General features: G+C 43.1%; 1 pseudogene; it reads right to left on the bottom strand.

Annotated features, from left to right (window-relative positions):
- Window positions 1–631: 631 nt before the first annotated feature.
- Window positions 632–19,857, bottom strand: part of LOC115502103 — a 118,159-nt pseudogene continuing 98,933 nt past the window's right edge.

Genomic DNA, 19,857 nt, shown 5'->3' with positions numbered 1-19,857 from the left:
GATTTACAAACCTAGCACAGACAAAATATTAGAGTGCTTACAGTGAGTGCCAAGAAATGTGCTAGACACTTCCATAATTTTTTCTTCCATTTAATATTCACAAACAGCCTGATAAGATAGGCACTATGGTCTCTACTTTTTTAGATGAGGCTCCAAAATGGTCAGTGATTTGACCCAGGGTTTGCAGTGTAGAAAATGGCTGAGCCGAAATTTGATCCTGAGAGTTAATCAACTTATAGTATAGTGCTCTTTATGCTATTTATACCATGTTTCCTGTTAGTGAATTGTAATCAGAACTGTTTTTGTTAGCTCTTGCCCTCTCTCTGGTCCTTAGTGCCCTCATCTGTGGAATGGGTATAATGTTCTAGGTCCTGCCTCCCTCACCAGGTGGTTATGAGGAATAAACTGGATAGCACATGGATAGAGTGGTAGCAAATGAGTGTTGGCAGCATGAGGAACATGACTGAGGTATTTAGAATCTTACCAACATCTTCCTAATAGCCCACGCCCTGTTGGCCACCATAATTGTGACCTGGAGCACCAGCCAAGGCTTGGGTTTGGAAGTCCAAATCCAGGACTGAAGAAGGGGTGGTGGATGCTTGGAAACTTCCTTCTCTAGAATTTGTATCCTCTAATCCACTGCATAAAAAGTGGTGATTCCGCTTTCAAAACTTGACTCCCATTCTCCCCCATCCCCTGCCACCTTCAGGAACAGTAACGACATTTCTGCAGCAGAACCTGCCTTCAGACCTTCTGACAGGCACCTTTCCAAGTTCATGGGCTGAGTCCCATCTTGGACCTATAATGGAGGAGGGGAATGAGATCCTTGGTTCCTGGTTGATAAGCACTGTTCAGATGTTCCCCATCACCTGGATCTTGTCGTGGGCCAGGTGGATGGGTGGTCTTCTTGGGGGCTGGCTCAACCATCAGAGCCTGGCCTCAAACTGCTTCCTTGTCAGGGCAGCGATCAACTCCAATTGAACAAGTAGAGCAGTGACCATGATCCTGGGAGCCAGTGGTTGGTTCCAAAGCTGCCCTGGAAAGATGCCAGGAATGTATTTTGAATAATTACCTTAGCCTTTGTTTGCATCTGCTGCTCTGAGCAGCTCCTGAGGCACCTAGTTTAAGGCCCCCATCAAATCAGGACTTTACATTGGCAACAAATTCCTTTCTCCTTCTGGCTCACATCCAGAGACCTAGCAACTTATTTTGCCATGTTGAATGAAGAGTTCAGGGCTGACAAACCTGCCTTCAAACCCAGGGGCCCACCCTGCTGTCTTCCAGTTGCCCCTACTCATCATCTTTGCTTATTTGTTTCTAGAGCACTCACCCCAAATACTCACCCTCCAAAAATGGAGAAAAAAAGAGAGCAAACTGAAGTGGCTACTCATTTGAAATTCCCTAAGATGTCAGACCTTCTCATCTAGACCCAGGCTAGTGTGTGGGATTCCTATGGGCTCTGAGTCACAGTCCTAGACCCTTGTTGTCACCAAGACAACTCCCCCTAGGCACCTTCTGGGTGAGTCCTCGGCTTCTTGTTGCTGGGACAAAGGAAACTTTTCCTTGAATGAGCTCTCAGTTGAACAGACTCCTGAAGAGTCAGGAGTGGGAGGCCCACACTTGGAAGCTAACTTTGTAAAGGAGGAGCAGTTGATAAGCAGGAAAGTAGGATGGCATCCTCTTATGCCAACTTTACAAAGGGTATTTTTCCCCCTCATTACTTCATTCAACCTCTCAATAACTCAGGGAGTCATCATGGGAAGAATTTATCCCCATTTCAGGAAACTGAAGGTCAGAGAGGCCAACTGATCTTTCCAAGGTCATATATTCAACGCAGGAATTGAAGCTGAGACTCAAATGTATTTGTCTGGTTCCAAATTCAACCAGTGGCTGCTTCCAAGGATCAGTGCTTCCCCTGGATATTTTGTGAATGATACATGTTGTTGGAGGTGTTTGGAGGGTAGAGAGAGTGCCTAAGGGCAGGGGTAGTCCAGGCAGGCTTATTGAAGGAGTGGACCGCTCCTGGGCCCTGGGCAAAGGAGAGAATCTGGCCAGGCACAGGGTGGGTGACCTCTCAAGGTTGCTCCCTGCCCAAGGTCTCTCTGATTCTGCAGGATCCAGATGCCTTCTTCGCCCCTATCTCCACCTCTCTCACCAGGGACCAAAAAGCTTGAAATTAAAAAGTCATCATCTGCTGGAACAAGGCAGCTTTGGGCCCTGGGGCCAGGCCGATGAGGACCATACTTGACGGTGCCTGTTCACAGCCTGCCTGGGCTAAGGGGATGGGAAAGTCATTACCATCTGGCTGCTGAACCAGACTGGTCAAAGGAAGGACACAGTGGCTCGGCTGGGGTCATAGACACCCAACTTCGGGCTGGAAGCTGCATCTGAGACTGTCACCCCACTTCATGCTGCTTCTTTCCAGCTGCTCCCAGATCCTTGTCCCAGTCTCAGCCTGGGCCTGGAGAGAATTATCGAGAAAGTCAGTTCCTACATCCTTATTTGTGTAATTTCCTGCTAAGGAAAGGAAGGGGAAAGGCAATACATAGACATTTTCATTTATATCAGAGTAATTTCCATAGCTTTTGCTTTGACCCTCATGTAATGATTGTTTCCTGAGTATCTACTCTGGGCTAGGCACAGCGTCTGTGCTGGATGTACTGAGATAAGTCAGACACTGCCTTTTCCTTTGTAGGAGTGTTGGGAAAAGATGTACAGAGGATGTAAAATTTCTGAAGGGTATAAGTAGAAATTTTTCAGAGTCTTAGGCATGCAAGTGAGAATGCAGGAGAGAGACATCCCAAGCAGAGGGACTGCTGTGTTCAAAGGCCTGAGACGGAAACATATTGACTTATTTGGGAAATGGCATGTCATTTGCTGTGCTTGGTGTTAATTATGGTAGAAAACTCAGGCTGTGGCCAGATTATTCATCCTTTATGCCATGCCAAGAAGTCTGGAATTTTATCCCACAGATCCTATTTGGAAGCAATAGGGGTTGGGTGGGTAATACAATTTTCCAAACTGACCTTCAGAATCCAGCTCAAAAATGTAGGAATGTGGACAAGATGACTTTGAAGGTTCCATCCCCCTCTGTGATCCTAAGCTTTGTTTTCTAGGTCCCCTCTCTTCCAGGAAGCCTTCCAAGTTGTCTATCCCAACAGCTTCTTTCCTTGTATATATGATCATAGTATTTCCTGTATGACTCACACAGCACCTGTCAGACACTCCATTTATTTACTCATTCATTCACTCACCAAATATTTATTTGGTACTTTCTCCATAATGGGTACAATGTTAGGTTTTGTGGATAAAAAAGATGAACAAGATGGACATAACTCCTGTTCCCATGGAGCTTATAGGATAGCAGGAAATTAAATCAGGATATAGGGACAATGTTATCAGTGTTGGAAGGAGACTTATAGGCATTATAAGAACATGTAATGAGGTGACATGATCTCTGCCAGAGGGTAGGGGACCAAAGATAACTTCCCCAAGAGGTGCTTTTTCCCCCAACTGAGAGTAAAAGGTTAAGTAGAAAGTAGGAGTACGGGCTAGCAAGGGTTCCGCAGGCAGAGAGAACAGGGTGGGCCAAAGCCTTGGTGGGAAGGGAGAGGAACTGAGCAAAGGGCAGTGTGGTTGAGGTGTGGTGAGAGCTGAGGACTGCAGAAGCAGGTCGAGTGGCCCCTGGAGGGAATGTGGGATTCATCTTGGGGGCAACAGGAAGTCATTGAAAAGTTTTGACATGATGCATTTTTACAAAGATCACTCTGGTTGTAGTGGGAGAGAGAGTAGGAGAGGCAAGACAGCAGAGTGTGTAGGAGGCCAGTACAAGTCCAGGCTGGAATGATTGTGGCTTGGACTACATGTGTCTGTGGAGATAGACAGAAGTGGACAGATTTGAGAATATTGTTTAATCAGCTCAGGAGATGATGGAGATATGTTTGTAGGACTTTTGGCTGGTGTGTGTATATCACATCCCACCAGGTGTTTAACAACCCCAGTGCCTCCCCATCTATAGAATAATTGATTTAGAATATTATAGGTACCTAATAAATGTTTTTTATAATGACAGCTTAACTGAGATATAATTCATACACCATTCAATTCACCCATTTAAAGTGTATGATTCAATGGTTTTTAGTACATTCCAAGATTTATGCAATCACCATGATCAATTTTAGAACATTTTCATTACCCCAAAAAGAAACCCTGTACCTCTTAGCACCTCTCTGCTCCTTCCCACAGCCCTAGATAGCCACTAATCTATTTGCCATCTCTACGGATTTGCCTATTCCAGATATTTCATATAAATGGAGTCAAAAGTATGTGGCTTTTTCTGTCTAGCTTTGAGTTGGCATAATGTTTTTAAGGCTTACCAACACTGTAGCATGTATTAACATTTCCCTCCTTTTTGCCAAATAATTTCCCATTGTATAGATAGACCAGAGTTTATTTATCCATTCATCAGCTGAGGGACATTTGAGTTGGTTTCATTATTTGACTATTAAAAATGGTGCTGCTATGAATACTTGTGTATAAATTTTCTTGTGGACATATATATATATATTTTAATTTCTGTTGGATGTATACTTGGGAGTGGAATTGTGAGGTCATATGGTAACTCTGTGTTTAACCTTTTGAGGAAATGTCACACTGTTTTCCAAGTGGCTATAACATTTTTCATTTCTATCATCAGGGTATGAGCGTTCAAATTTGTCCACATTTTCATCAACACTTGCTATTTTATATCTTTTTGATTACAGCCTTTCTAGTGGATGTGAAGTATTTCATTGTGGTTTTGATTTTCATTTCTCCAATGGCTAACAATGTTGAGCATATTTTCATGTGTTTTTTGGTCATTTGCATATTTTATTTGGAGAAATGTCTATTCAGATTCTTTGCCCATTTTCAATTAGGTTGTTTGTCCTTTTTTTGAAGTTGTAATAGTTCCTTGTATATTCTAGACGCAAATTCTTTATCATCTATATGATTTATAAACACTTTCTCTCATTCCATGGGTTCCTTCCACTTTCTTAGTTGTGTCCTCAGAAAGCTCAAAAGCTTTTAATTTTGAAGAAGTCCAACTTATCTATTTTTCTTACACTTTTATTGTCATATAAGAAACCATTGCCTAATCTGAGGTCACTATAATTTTTACCTATGCTTTCTTCTAAGACTTTTATAGTTAAACCCTTCTATTTAGGTCTTGACCCATTTAGAGTTAGCTTTTGAATAAGGAGTGATCTAAGGGTTTAACGTCATTATTATTTTTTTTAATGTTTATTTATTTTGGAGAGACAGAGAGACAGACAGAGTATGATTGGGGCAGGGGCAGAGACAGCGGGAGACACATACTCTGAAGCAGGCTCCAGGCTCCAAGCTGTCAGCACAGAGCCTGATGTGGTGCTCAAACTCCCAAACCATTAGGTCATGACCTGAGCCAAAGTCAGATGTTCAACCAACTGAGCCACCCAGATGCCCTGGGTTTAACCTCATTCTTTTGCATGTGGATATCCAGTTGTCCCAGCACCATCTGTTGGAGACTCTTTTTTCCTCGTTGAATGGTCTTGGCACCCTTGTCAAAAATCAGTTGGCCATAGATGTATGGGTTCTTTCAATTCTATGTATATGAATTCCATATGAGAATTCTATATGACTTTCAATTCTATTCCATTGGTCTGTGTATCTACTCTTATGTTAGTACCACACTGTTTTGATTACTGTAACTTTGTAGTAAGTTTTGGAATCAGGAGTGTGGGTCCTCCAAGTTTATTCTTTTTCAAGATTGTTTTGGCTATTTGGAGACCCTTGTAATTCCATATGAATGTGAGGATTGGCTTTTCCATTTCTACAAAAAAGGACCTTGGAATTTTGATAGAGATTATATTGAATCTGTATATTGCTTTGGACAATCTAAACATCTTAATATTGTCTTCTGATCCATGAGTATAGGATGTCTTTCCACTTATTTAGGTCTTCTTTAAACTTTTTCAACGTTTTGTAGTTTTCAGAGTATAAATTTTGTATTCCTTTTATTAAATTTATTCTAAATTATTTTATTTTTTAATGTGATCATAAATGAAACATACCCTATGATCTCTCCATTATGATGTCTAAGAGTTCTAAACAAACACGATACTCATCATAAACCAGGAACCCTATTTCCAGGAAATTCAGTGATGTAAGAGTGGTTTAGAACCTTAACTTTACTTGATCATATCCAACTGTGATCCCTGGGTCTTGGATGTCCTCATTATTGGCAAACATTAGGCATTTCCTCCCCTTTTATGTTTATTTTTATACGCAAGGTTTTGTTGACCTGTACACTTTCCCCTAAGTTTGCTAATTTAATTTATTTTATTTCTATTACCCTTGATAACTTTCTTTACCTGATGCAATAGATTCCCTATGGATCACTACTGTTAACACTTTTCATCAAAGAAAGTGGAGGTTTGCTTAACAAATCCACAGATGATACAAAGGTGCAAAGCAGAGCTTTCCAATTCAAACTGGGGTGTCAGAATCAAAATTTATAATTTATCATAGCTTTGAAAGAGACATCTAAACCAACATATTGAAACAAAACAGAAAGAAATATATAATCATACATTTAGTTTTAAAATAATCAATTGTGTAAAGGAAGGGTGAGACCTTTCATTTTCCAAATGAAAGCCATTTATGTAAGGAAGATCCAGAGGAGTTAGTTGAGCACAGGCTCAATATGAGCCAATTGTGTGATGTGTCTGCTAAAAAGCTCACACAGTTGTAGGCTGCATTAACAGGAGTATATAGTAACTAGACTGAGGGAGGTCATTGTGTTCCAGACCAGTCAGGTTGCATATGGAGTTGTTTTCTGGTGTAGGAGGAAGATAATAAAGTATTTGAAGCACAAAGAATGGCTGAGAAATCTGGGATAGTTGTCCTAGAGAAGAACAGACCAAGGGTAGAAAAATCACTATCTTTGGATACCTGTGGAGCCACTCTGTGGAGGAAATACAGCTCAGGGAAGCCCTGGGGACCAGGGCTGATCAGGTCTTAGCTCACATGAGGAAGCAAAATCAGAGCTGTCAAGCAAAACGAGGAATTGCTCTGAGCTCTCTGGAGTCTTCCTTTTGGAGCAGAGGGAGGATGAACATCTGTCAGGAATGTTCTGGAAAGCATTTCCAAATTCATTTCCTGAATTTGGAAAGAACTTGGACCAGATGAGCTCCTTCCAACCGGCTGACCAACCGATTTTGGTTCTTTGAAGTCCACTCAGGCCTCACATGAATTGTGTGAAGTAGGCAGAGTGGTGATGTGATTTCTGCTCCAAAGATAGGGGTTGAAGTGACTTGTCTAAGAATTGCAGAGGCATGGCTGAGCCAGAAACAAAACTCAGGCTAACTGACTCCTAGCCCATGGCTTTTTTCACAAGACTGAGGTTAGCCCTGGAAGAACCATGTGGAAACCTGTAGAGAGGAAAATTGGTTTTTATTTTATGCCTGCTGTGAAAGTCTTGGCCAAGAACCAGGAACTTCTGCTGAGCCAGGTCTAGGGAAGCCACAGGGGTCTTCTGGGGAGGGAGCTGCCACTCACTCTGACTTTCTGAAATTCAGGTTTGCTCTGCTCATTCTCTGCCTCCATCTTCCTAGCTGTACACACCTGGATGAGCAGTAAAATCAGTGATCTGCTGGGGTGCTGAGTGGATCAGTTGGTCGAGTGTCCAATTCTTGGTTTTGGCTCAGGTTGTGACCTCATGGTTCCATGGGTTCAAATCCCGTGACAGGCTCTGCAGTGCATATGTGCAGAGCCTTCTTGGAATTCTCCCTCTCTCTCTGCCCCTCTCTTGCTCATGCTTTCTCTGTCTCTCTCAAAATAAATTTAAAAAGAACTTAAAAACGTTTAAAAAAAATCAGTGATGTATTTCATGCCATCTTTCTGAGGGATGAAGCACATGAGGAGCCAGACCAAATGGATCAGGTGTTTACTTCTTGCCCAAATTGAATGCATTTCCCACCCTTCTTTATGCTTCTCTGGCTTCATGAGGCAGCAGACCTGACTCAAATGAGTCTTTTTTCCCCCCATCTATCTGGTCAGCTCCTGGTAGGAATCGTCCCTTGCCTGGCTGCAGAAATCTTGACAGAATGGGAACGATGGGTTTCAAGTAGGAGACCTATAGGCAGGGAGACCTTGTGAGGTCTTGGGGATAGCTGCTTGGGGTGTAATGAGTTGAGGGGTAAGGAGAAAGCAGTAGATTTGGGAAACAGTAAAGATGTGTCACCTGGCTGATTCCAGGTAACTTCCTAGGGACTAGAAGGATTGAGTGTTTAAGAGTTGCCCAGGGGAAGAATGTTGGACCCCACTGGTCCACCTGATGGTGGCCACATCCCTAACTTGGCAGTCTTTGGTGTCTCTGCCTCAGTGTCCCTCTGGTTTCTTTTGCAGGAAGGGGTGTCCTTCATGGGAAAGGCTTTGTGACATTTTGTTTCCCAAGAACCAGCTGGCTGAGGATTAGCCTTCATGTTGATTGCATGTGTGTTGACCCAGGTCTTAACCCCTCTGCTTCCCCACAACATGCAGAGATTGTGAAGGTGTATGCAGGAGCTCCCTGGCTTCTCTTTTCTTTCTCTGCTCCTTTTTTCCCCCAAGCAAATATTTCACATTTGACTTCCAGGCAAGGAGGAACCCATCCACCTCTTCCAGAAGAAAACTAAGGGTTGTCACTAGGCTGCAAATGAGCAGTTTCGATTGCTTGGGAAAAGATATTACAATTTTATCTCCTTGTACTGTTCAATAAAACATTAGTATCTCAGCATTTTTATTTAACAATAGGCAACCTTAGGCCAGTAATTATGCAACAATTATAATCATAAAAACTGTCCCCTGCTGCTCACCTAGAAACACGAATATATTAAACCAAGACTAACCATCTAAAAGGCAAGCAGCAAAGCCCCCTCATTTTTAATGTCCCTGCAGTGCACCATGGGAAGCTAATAATTCACCCTCTAATTAGTATCCCTTCTGCTGCTGTTGGTGCAAGGACAGACAAAGAGGGAGAGGCTTCGTTACAAACTCGCCTTGGTAATCTTTAAACGTCGGGATACTCTGCGGGTTGGCTGAGTGGAGGGGGCAAAATGGGGTGTGCAATTAGAGGCAGGCAGGAGTGCACCTTGTCCTGGCTGGGCATTCTTGCCCTAACGAGCTCTCGGCAAGCACCCCACTGGCCCATCCTCAAACCCTTTCCCTTTGGAGTCCTGCCATATTTCTTCTTGCCTGTCCTTTATTAAATCTGGCTCTGGGAAAGGGTTGGGTGGCAGTACTGATGGAGAGCATGGAATGTGAAGAAGTTAACAGCCCTTCTGAGTGCTGCAGTGTGTCAGGTCCCCCAGGTTGGAGCTGTTCATGGCAATGGCTTCCCTGCTGGATGCCGAGGGAGGCCAGTGGGCAGTGCTGGGTAGGCTCTGATGATGGCTGTGTGCCCCAGGGAGGAGAACATGTGCCTCTCCCTAAGCACCTCTAGAGTGATAGCTTGTGATTTACATAACTGTCCCAGTAACTCTGACCCCAGCCCACAGACTTCTGAGGGGTTGTGAGATCAGGTAGGGTTTCTTAAGGACTACAGATTTTGGGTTAGATTCTGGCTAACCCTGTCATTGTACGAATAAAAAGAAAAAAACTCAAAAGCCCAAGTCAGGAAACAGTCATCAACAGTGACAAACACTTGGGGCACCTGGATGGCTCAGTTGGTTGAGTGTCTGACTCTTGGTTTTGGCTCAGATCATGATCCCAAGGTCGTGGAATTGAGCCCTACATCAGACTCCATGTTGAGCATGGAGCCTGCTTAAGATTCTCTCTCTCTCTGACCCTGCCCCCACTTGCTCTCTCCCTCTCTCTCTCTTTCAAATTAAAAAAGGGTGTGATAAACACAAAGGACCCCTGTATTGAGGTTGCAGTAGGGAGTGGTGGGGGCAGAGGTGGGCTAGCACTCACACACTACCTTCACAGCAGCATCTGCTACTGACTTTTAGCAGAGCACAAACACAGAACGGGGCCTAGTATAATTATATTTTGTAAGAGAAACAGAAATCTAAATTTTTTTAGGGGAAATCTTCAGAAAGAAATGTTTTTAACTACCTGGAATTACATAATTAGGTAAAACTGCAGAATTTTTTTTTTTCATGCAATGCACTTCTCCCAGCCCAACATAGCTGCCTGCTTCCTGTATGGGACTTCTGGGTTTTGGGCCAGCATCTGTGGGCCACCTAGCCAGCTGACATGGGTTTCTCTGTGTTGAGTCCGGGGTCTAATTTGGCCAGTAATTGGCCTTCCCTGCACCGTGTCTATGTGGCCAGCCAGTCAGGCCCTCTCACTGGACACTCAAGACCAGGCTGGGACAGAGTCTTGCAACAACTGGGTACAATTAGGCAGCCAGGATTAAGCTCAGGTTTAAAAAGATGGGGCACTTTTCTCTCCATCACCAGCTCATTAAGCTTCCTGCTTTGACAGCTGAAGCATTCCCAAGGCTGGCCAAAGCCAGCTTTTTTTCCTCCAGAGCCAAATGAGAGCACCTAAGATTTGGTAACAAAGTTCTCTGACCTGCTCTGAGAGGGCAGGGAGGGCTGAGTCCTGGGCTCCTGGGGTTTGGACTGATTCTGAGCATCTCCTTCCATCTGGAGAACTGGTCTGGCCAGGGGATAAGGACAACAGAGACATGGGTTAAGAGGTCAGAATGGCTTTGTTTGGAAAGGGAAGAAGCCCCCATGCCTGTGTTAGAGGAGCCATAGCTGCCAAGGCCTTCTTGTGGCAAGTCTCCACTTTCACTGCTGTGAGCGCTGCCTGGGCTGTGACCAATAGGCATGCCTAGATCATCACCCGGGGAAGGAGAACCATGAATGGGGACAGCAGGAACCTCAGCAAGTTGGATTAAGGTTGAGGAGACATCACAAGGGCTTTTCCTGAGCCCCGAAGGAAAATAGATTTGGAATATCTGCCATTTACCCCAGATACAAGGAAACCACTGATTCTCTTTTCCTGGGGACTCCCCAGTATAAGGAGAATGCCATTTATTTGACCCCTTTATTTTTCTCAGATAGCAAAATTGAAAACAGTACTGGAGCTCTCCTCCTGGCTCGGGGAGGAGTTTGTGCCGGGCAGGATCATTTAAGCTGCAGGGGCAGCTGCTGCAGTAATTGGGTGTTAAGAGAACCGCCTGGGCTCTGTGGCTGATCTTTTGGCAGGAAAAGCTGAGCGCTCAGTTCTTGGGGAGCAGGCTGTTTTGTACTTTCTTTTTCTTTTAAAGCATTAAATTAAAAACATTTTGTAATAGGTTTGATTCAGGAAAACAATAGCTATTGGTGACAAAGGAAATATCTATCACATCCTGGACTTCTTGTTTCAAATATCTGTTATCCAAGGGAACAGAGGGTAACTGACATTTGTGTACTCTGCTATTAGGGTTTAAGTCCTGTTTTCTCGTTTGCTTTCGTACATTTTTCTTGTGAGTTATATTTTTTCAAGATGTAGATATAATTATCCCCATTTGCAGATGAGAAAACTGAGGCCCAGAGAGATTAAGTAACTTGAACCAGGTCACATAGTCGGAAAGAGGATGGAGTCAAGCTTTCAATACACGTAGAGAAGATTCTAATCCATGCCCTCCAACCATCCTGGGCTGTCTCCTCTCTTTTCACCTGGAGTATGTGTCTGAATCAGGTTCCTGTCATTCATCCCAGCGTTCCTGAATCATAATAACAATATGCTGGGTTTCAGCTTTGTATTTCCTTGTAAGATGTCACAAGAGCTTCTGATGCACACCTCTGAATGAGATCCACTAGTTTAGAAAGAAGGACACTACATCTGGAATCAGAAGTCCTGGTTTTGAGTTATCTAGCACCCCTTCTCACCTCACCTCAGTTTGTCATCTTGAATCACATGAAAAATGCACTACTGTGGAAGGTTGTCCCAGGAGTCAAATGAGATTCCACACATGTAGGTACTTTGTTAGTTCTAGAGCATCTCTGCAAAGGTTACTCATCTTTCTTGCAGTGAGACTTGGCTCCAATCATTTCCCCCAGAGTTACAGAAGCTCAGGGTCACACTGAAACTCTTAGCCAAGAGCCCATATTTGAAAATCCAACAACTCAGCTTCTTCTCTCCGCATAGTTGTTTGTTGATGATTAGATTATTGTAAATTAGTTTTACTTGTAGTATAATAAATGCCATTAGCATGACTAATCACACACCTGATTAGACAAACCGCCCCTCCTCCCCTAGTGTATTTCCTGGATCCTACACCCAATAAATCCAGCATTGATGCAGCTCTTATTAGGCCTGATGAATGGAGCAAGGGGATATTTGTTGGGTGTGTGCTCTGGTGCTCCCACAATTGGAAAGACCTTTAGAGAGTAGTCACACACCAGGAAAGAGATGCTCAGGCCTCCTGAAGTACCAGGTTAGCTCCTGCTTGTTTGGCTTAGTTTCTAGGCATTACTGTTATTATTGCTATCATTTAGTGACTACTACCACCATTTGTTGTGTTCACTATGTATCAGCCACTGTGTTAAACCCTTTTAAGCCCATTATTTTGTTCATAGATGTATTACTTATTTCTTATGATTTCTTCTGAAGGCAGAAACCTTATGATGTGGAGATTGCTATTCCCATTTTATGGAAAGGAACACTGAGTCAGAGAAGTTAAGTGACTTGCTCACATTACCCATAAGGAAGTGGCAGGAAGGTATGTGCTCAAGTCTGCCTGCTTCAAAAGCTTATGCTCATATCACTTTCCCGTACTGCCTCCCTTGTGTCAAAAGAAATTTAGCTAGACTTGCACCACTGGTAGATTTGTGGAACTCACTTTGCTTGGTAAACGGTGGAGATGGGTAAACCAAAGTTATGGAGAGCTGACAAGTGTGTTTTCCTGGCTGTTAGTGGAGCAGGTGGTGGTGTGGCAATGTTGTTGGTTGTGGTTATCTATCCACAGTGGGTGGGTGGCTACGAAAAGGCAATTCTGTGCTATGCAAAGGACAGGATCTTCATGAGTAGACCTGCGTTCTGGTCCTAGCTCTTCCTCTTACCTTTGGTTTGCCCTTAGGCTTATCACCTAACCTGTCTGGACCTCAGTTTTCTCATCACAGGGCTGTTTTGAGGCTCAAATGAAATTAAGGTTGTGAAAGCAATTTGTAAGCTGTGAAGAGATTTCCATATGCAAAGACTATTTTTAAGCTTCTCTAGTGAATGAGGCCATCCAGAACTTTAAGACCTAAAGCCTTGAGTCTTTATGTAAGTGGAGATTCACTGTCCAACTGAGCAAGTGGGTGTGTATGGGTCTGGGTGAGGGGTGGCAAGGGAGGTGGCCCAAAGCTGGTGTGAGGATGTCAGTTCTGGAGAGCACCCTCACTCCAAGGGCCCTAATTATGACCTTGTTAATGTGACTGTTCTGTGTTGCACAGAAGAGGTATTCTTGAAAGTAGATTTCTATAATGATTGTAGAAATAAACCTCCTCCCCCGCCCCCCCAATTTGAATGCATGGAAATCAGAGTTGTGTTTCTGCTTAGCACTATACCTTCCAGTTCTAAAGACAAGACAACGAGGCCAACTGGGTGGGATGAGTCAAACTGGATGAAAACTGTCCAGAACCTCTACAGTGTCCACTGTCCCAGGACAGCAACCCAGCCTGTCTCAGGCTTTGCATCCTTGTTTTACAACTTAAAAGAACTGCTAGATTTAGGCTGAAGGGCAGAGGGCAAGAAATAAAGGAAGACTGTGGTAGCAAGAGGTCTTCGGAGCTTAGTTTGGTTTGGTGAGATTAACCCCTCTAAACAGGGAGCATGAGAGATTTATAGCACTGAGAGATGCTTAGAGTAGACCTAGACTGGTTTTACAGCTGTGGAGCATATGTGCTGCTCATATATCTCACCCCACCTTTCTCTCCGTCTTTGATCATGGCGGACATCCTAATCAATAACAGCAACCTTTGTTGTTGAGCCACAGAACCCTTCAATTCTTCAGACTGGGCAGAAATCTTCAACTAGAACTGTCATGAGTAAAGAAACTCAGATGCCACTGCTCTGGAGTAAACTGTTAATTTTTAAGAATGGGGTTTCAAGTCCCAGAGATGGAAAGAGATTTGTTTGACATTACCGGCAAGTTAGAGCCGGAAGAACTCTCTTACTTGACATCCTGGGAACTCCAGTGTCTTCTAAATTTGTCTTCATACATACCACTGAATCCAGAGTCATTTGCTTATTAAGTTTTCACAAGCTCCTTAGGAGAAGAAAACACCTATGGTGTAATGAATGGAAAGGTAAGAAGGTGTATTAGTTATCTACCACTGAAGAGCAAACCACCACAAAACATCTTGAAACAATGACCATTTATTATTTCACATGAGTCTGTAGGTCTGTTGGCAGTTCTCCTGGGCTGGGCTGGGCTGGGCTGAGCTGATCTCCACTGGGCTTGCTCATGCTTTATGGTCAGTCAGCAGAACAGTTGGGGGCTAGCCAGTTCAGGATAACCTCAGCTGAGATAGTGTGTCTCACCTTCATGTGTCTCTCACTCTCCCAGGGTGAGAGCAGAGCAGGTTGGCCCAGGCTTGCTCTTGTGGCAATGGCAGTTTCCAAGTTGAGGCCAAGGCTCAGAATTGGCATGATGTCACTTCTGCCACATTCTACTGGCCAAAACAAGTCTCAACTAGGACTGAGACCAGGGTGAGGGAAGCAAGGCACCTGGGACATAACTTTTAAAGAGGCACTCACTATAGGTAATACTCACATGACCCTGATAGCAAGTGTCTCCTAAAATTTGGAGTCCTAGACACCTTTCTGGCTTCACCGTTTGTCACAAGACCAGCTCAGATTTAAGGGATGAAGAAACAGACTTCGCCTTCTAATGAGAGAAATTGCAAAATCACATTACACAGATTATCAATACAAGGAGAGGGAAAAAGCAAGATCTCAGTGCAATCAATTGACAGAAGGGTATTTCAGACCCTCCATCAGCAGGGTGAACCTAAAGTTTCACAGAGTTTGTTGGCAGTTGTGCTGAGCTTGTCTCAATTGGACTTGCTTATACAACTAAGATTTTTATAAACTTCAACTGAAGTTTAGATCCCTTAGCTTCATGATTTTCTCCCATCAACCTGATAGCCAGTTATCTTTTTTTTCAATATATGAAGTTTATTGTCAAATTGGTTTCCATACAACACCCAGTGCTCCTCCCAAAAGGTGCCCTCCTCGATACCCATCACCCACCCTCCCCCTCCCCTCCCTCCCACCCCCCATCAACCCTCAGTTTGTTCTCAGTTTTTTTTCAATATATGAAGTTTATTGTCAAATTGGTTTCCATACAACACCCAGTGCTCCTCCCAAAAGGTGCCCTCCTTGATACCCATCACCCACCCTCCCCCTCCCCTCCCTCCCACCCCCCATCAACCCTCAGTTTGTTCTGTTTGTTTTTTTTTAAGTTTTTTTTAATGTTTATTTCTGAGGCAGAGAGAGACAGAGCACGAGTGGGGGAGGGTCAGAGAGAGAGGGAGACGCAGAATCAGAAGCAGGCTCCAGGCTCTGAGCTGTCAGCACAGAGCCTGACGCGGGGCTCGAACTCACAAACCGTGAGATCATGACCTGAGCCGAAGTCGGTCGCTCAACCCACTGAGCCACCCAGGCGCCCCTCTCAGTTTTTTTTCAATATATGAAGTTTATTGTCAAATTGGTTTCCATACAACACCCAGTGCTCATCCCAAAAGGTGCCCTCCTCGATACCCATCACCCACCCTCCCCTCCCTCCCACCCCCCATCAACCCTCAGTTTGTTCTCAGTTTTTAAGAGTCTCTTATGCTTTGGCTCTCTTCCACTCTAACATCTTTTTTTTTCCTTCCCCTCCCCCATGGGTTTCTGTTAGGAGGTTCCTCAAAAAATTAAAAATAGACCTACCCTATGACCCAGCAATAGCACTGCTAAGAATTTACCCAAGGGATACAGGAGTACTGATGCATAGGGGCACTTGTACCCCAATGTTTATAGCAGCACTCTCAACAATAGCCAAATTATGGAAAGAGCCTAAATGTCCATCAACTGATGAATGGATAGACAGTTATCTTAAAGTCATCTCAAAAAGGCTTTTTTCCCATCTCCATTTCATTGTTCCTACACACTTTTGCCAGTACTGCACTAGTTGGAGTGAACTGGGTATAGTCTAAAGTCAAGGGCAATGGAATCAGTGTGGTGACCAGGACTGCTAAATACAATCATGGATTTTAAGTCTCCAGAAATTATAGGCTTAGCTACCAATTATTTTAAAATTGATTGGCAAAGATACTTTTGCAGAGTCAAAAGTGTGTGTGTGTGTGTGTATGTGCGCGCGCGTGTGTTTCTTTTCTTTTTTTTTTTTTTGGTTTGTTTGTTTGTTTGTTTGTCTCTTTTTTACGGTATATGTGGCCTCAATGTATTTGCTAAAATTTAGGCTGTGTGCATTCTCCAATAGGAACCTAGGAATCTAAAGCATTTATGGGTTTCAGTTGAGGAGATTTCCAAAAGATCCAGGTATCTGAATGCATGTTTATATCTAGACTTGAAACACATGGGTCCTTTGGGGAGAGAGGTGTTGTCAATAGAATCAGCATTTGGATTCATGATTAAGCAAGTAGAAGGTGTTTGGTGCATGATGATGGAAATTCAATGACAATGCATTGTTATTACAGTCAAATCTAAAGTCACTTTTAAGCCAAGAGAGTCAGGCTAAGTCAGTAAGGAGTGAAACTGATCAAGCTACTTGCTTGAGCAATGGCATCAGCTATGGTATGTTGTCTAGGATCTGGGTCCAGCATCTAACTCTGATCTATTTGTTTTGGAGGCCTATACTTGGCCTTTAAGGTTTTGTCTTCCTTTGTCAACCCATCCCTACTTTCTGACATATAAGCTGGGCCTGGGAGAAAGTTTGTCCCAAACTAAGCTCTAATCAGGTCATTTCACCAGTGCTCTGTTGCATCCTTATAGTTGGCCCAGATCCTTTTCTTTGGCCACATTTCCTCATGCTTCCTTTATATAGAACATGCTCCAGCCTAATTGAACTTCCCTTTTATATATGCCCATGGTTTCTCCTTGCCATACTTCTACTCATTCTATTTGCTTTCCTTGGAAAAGGAAATGTTCCTTTCTATAAACTTAAGTCCAGATTCTATCCATTTGTTAAAACATAGATTAGTTTCCACTTCTTCCACGAAGTTTTCCTGGATCTCTTTCTAGAAGTGATCACTTCCTCCTCTGAGCTCCTAAGACATTTCAGGGGTATTAAGAATATGATTAAGGGGGGAAGGGCGCGTAGGTGGCTGAGTCAGTTAGGTGTCCGACTTCAGCTCAGGTCATAACCTCATGGTTCGTGGGTCCAAGCCCTGCATCAGGCTCTGTGCTGACAGCTCAGAGCCTAGAGCCTGCTTTGGTTTCTGTGTCTCCCTCTCTCTCTGCCCCTCCCCCACTCACACTCTGTTTCTTTCTCTTAAAAATAAATAAACATTAAAAAAAATTTTTAAAGAATATGGTTAAGGGATAAGTCTTTGGAAATGGCTTAGAATAAAACACCAGTTCCATCACTTAGTTGCTGTGCGACCTTGGACAGTATTCTTAACTCTTCTGTGCCTTAGCTAGAAAATGGGATATAATAATATATAATCACTTCATAGGTTGTGGTAAGAATTAAATGCTTCATGACATGTGGGCTTCCAATAGATTCTGGTACATAATAAGTATGATGTTTTACTATTGCTATTTTAAAGTACCCAACAAACAGTTATTGAGCACCTACTATGTGTTCATCTACTAGGTATCAGGTAAGGCAACAGAAATATATAGTGAATGACAGAGGGCATCCTTGCCTAATGTTGCTTCCATTCTGACAGGTGAGTAACACAAATTGAACCCTATATTGTGATGGTTGGTCTATTGATTTCACCTTATTTCCTAGACTATGAAGGCATATATTCTCCTGAAAGTTTTGTGTATTTCATGCTTAGTAATTGGTATATCAACAAATAAAACATGACTAAAAACAGAATCAGTCACCAATGTAGGCTGGAGCTTTCCCCACCAAGAATTGTTTGGTATGGACTCTAGCTAACATGGAAAAAGTATTGAACAGAACATTTTGGCTGAAATCTTGGGCCATGATTAATGGATGTCATGTGGAACTGGTTAGAAGTAGGGACCAAAAGTAGGAGTCCTTTGTGATTTTTTTTTTCAGACATACTGCCCCAAATTCTCCTTGCCACTATGAAGTAAATATTTATTTTAAAAATCTAAAATGTGTAAAGCTGATGCAATTAGAAAGCTTTAGTTTAGGAGTCAGAATGTCGAGATTTCAATACAGGCTCTGTTTTGTACAGCATTTGTGTGACATGGGGCAAATCTTTCCCACCTTCTGAGCCTCAGTTTCCCCATTGGAAGAATGAGGAAATTGAATGAAATCCATAGGTTTTAAACTTAGCTTCTTTCTCTGTTCTTTTATTTGTTCTCCTCTTTATCTTCTTCCTATTCCTATTGTAGCCTAACCCATTTTAAAATCAATTCATATTCAGACATGTTCTGTTTGAAGTGAGATTGGAAAACCTGGTGCCCCTGACAATCAGCTCTCTGTCTCCCCATTTCCTACAGTGGTCTGAACAGCACTTCTAAAGATCCGCGGGGTTTCAGCTAACCTTGAGTATGCAAACTCTTGGTCTCTTAGTTCTTAGGGCCCTATGCTTCAGCATTCTATGATTCAGGGCAACAGAATCTAAATGCCTTTAATTAAAATCATTTCAACTTATCCCCATTAACTATGATTGATGCACCAACCAGAGAATAAGTGCATTAATGCCATAATTATCTGTTGAGGATGTTTTATTGATTCTGCAATGATATTTTAGTCAGTTTGTATTATTTAGTTTCTGACTTAAATCAGGAAGAAATGGCTATTGGTGAAGAAATTAATCATCTAAATCAAATTGTCATCGATGCTTTTAGAAATAAAAGTCTATCATAAGCCTAGCTGAGTCTCTTACTGGCTAATGTTGGTTGCTATGATGATTTATGATGTTGGCTGAGGGGAAGGCTTCAGGTGAAATATCAAGTCCCCTTTGGGCTTTTATAAAGTCTTTTCTCCAGCTCGGTCTTCTGGAATCCATTCTGGTCAGTAGATAGCTCCAAAGCAGGGCTTATTCTAACATTTGTAAGTTTTCAGGTCCTCAGGCGCTTTTCTGTCTAAAAAGCAACAGTACCTTTGCTCCTGATGTCTGGCCTCCTTCATCTCTTGAGGGAGTAATGGGGAAGGTCTGGGAGAATAAGAACTTCAGATTTTGAATCTGTTTCAGTGAGAATTCTTTTAGTTGCAAGTGACAGAAAAACCAATGCAAACAAACCTGAGCAAAGAGGAATCTGACTCTCATAACTGAAATGTTCAGGGAAGGATCCATCCGCTTGCAAAGTAGTTCGTTCCAAGCTCAAGTGGTGCCATAGGTCTGGCCTCTCTGTATGTTAGGTTGGTTTTTCTAGACATCTGGGCCTTATTTTCTAGCTTTGTTGTCGCAAGTAAAGAGCAGTAACTCCATCTTGTTTGAACTAGCTTCATACTGTGGGGGAAGGTTTCCGCTTTCTCTCTTAGGCCCCCAGGAGAAGGTGTACCACACCACACTGGCTTTGCTAAGCATTTCCCTCTCTTGTTAAATGTTGGTGGCTGTGGGTTGGCTGCAACTGCTGTGTGGTTCTTCTTGGTTGTTCTGAGCCCCCACCATGTCTTCTCATTCAGGCTGCAGAGACAGCCCCTGTATGTATAAGACCATTTTTTTTGAGGCAGAGGGGAAGAGCAGAAAACTGAGCTGAACCATACGATCAATTTGAAGCTTCCGT

This window comes from Lynx canadensis, chromosome E2 (assembly GCF_007474595.2).
Source record: "Lynx canadensis isolate LIC74 chromosome E2, mLynCan4.pri.v2, whole genome shotgun sequence".
NCBI lineage: Eukaryota > Metazoa > Chordata > Mammalia > Carnivora > Felidae > Lynx > Lynx canadensis.
The sequence above is the reverse complement of the archived record's forward strand: the minus strand, read 5'-3'. Positions and strand labels throughout refer to the sequence as shown.